We start from the raw sequence: 939 nt of genomic DNA, 5'->3' as shown, positions 1-939 counted from the left end.
AACAATGGAATAGCAACATGGGCTAATGGTACAAAAGCTGTTATAGCTTGGTATGTATCTACTTCATAAAGAAACAGGTTTTGCTTATACGACCATCTTCTGCTTCTTTTTCTTCTTCTTTCAGCTTTTTCCTGGTTAGGGATCGCCACAGCAGATCACCTGTCCGGTCATGATTGGCAGTGAAGTTTTACAGTGTCGAGTTGCCAGCCCAGGGCCCAACCTTCCATGGAAGGCACACACATGCACACACTCATGCCTAGGGCCAATTTAGAGTATCCAATCCACCTACAGAATGTCTTTGGGATGTGGGAGGAAACCGGTGCATCTGAAGGAAACTCACGCAACCACAGGGAGGACATGCAGACTCCGGACAGAAGGCACCCCAGCCAAGAATCGAACCAGAGAACCTCTTGCTGTGAGGCAGCAATGCTAACCGCTGCACCACCATGGCTGCCATTTTGCTTATACGACCATACAACCTTGAAAATGCCCAATCTCATCTGGCTTTGGAAGCTAAGCAGGGTCAGGCCTGATTAGTACTTGGATGGGAGACTGCCTGGGAATACCAAGTGCTGAACCAGTAACCCCATGAAGTTGGTTCTTATCAGCACAAGAAGTCAATTTCCACTATGTCTTTATGTCCTTTATTTTGCTTGACAGTTTTGAACCAAGAGAAATTAATTAATGACTGTCTCAGTAATGGAATTAGACCCACTAGATCTTTTGTTAAGTTTCATTCAAAAAGAACTGATGTTATTTATACAAGCCCCAAGTAGTTATATGAATCCTAAGTATTTACTGGGGAAGAAAGAACTGAAATAACACCAACATTGATTAGTGTTGACAAGGCTGCCTTAGCTTGGTATGTGCTGTTTCCTCAAGGAAGTACATCTCTGATTAGCTGTGAATTTATTGGTTTGAAAAAAGGTGTTGGCTTGG

At 43.5% G+C, this 939-nt stretch overlaps 1 pseudogene; it reads left to right on the top strand.

Moving 5' to 3' along the window:
* Positions 1 to 462: 462 nt before the first annotated feature.
* LOC122801493 lies at positions 463 to 581 on the top strand (annotated as a pseudogene).
* Positions 582 to 939: the final 358 nt, after the last annotated feature.

The sequence above is a fragment of the Protopterus annectens genome, chromosome 4.part1 (genome assembly GCF_019279795.1).
Source record: "Protopterus annectens isolate FY-2018-M chromosome 4.part1, PAN1.0, whole genome shotgun sequence".
NCBI classification, from domain to species: Eukaryota; Metazoa; Chordata; order Ceratodontiformes; family Protopteridae; genus Protopterus; species Protopterus annectens.
This window is presented reverse-complemented; position numbering and strand designations above follow the sequence as displayed.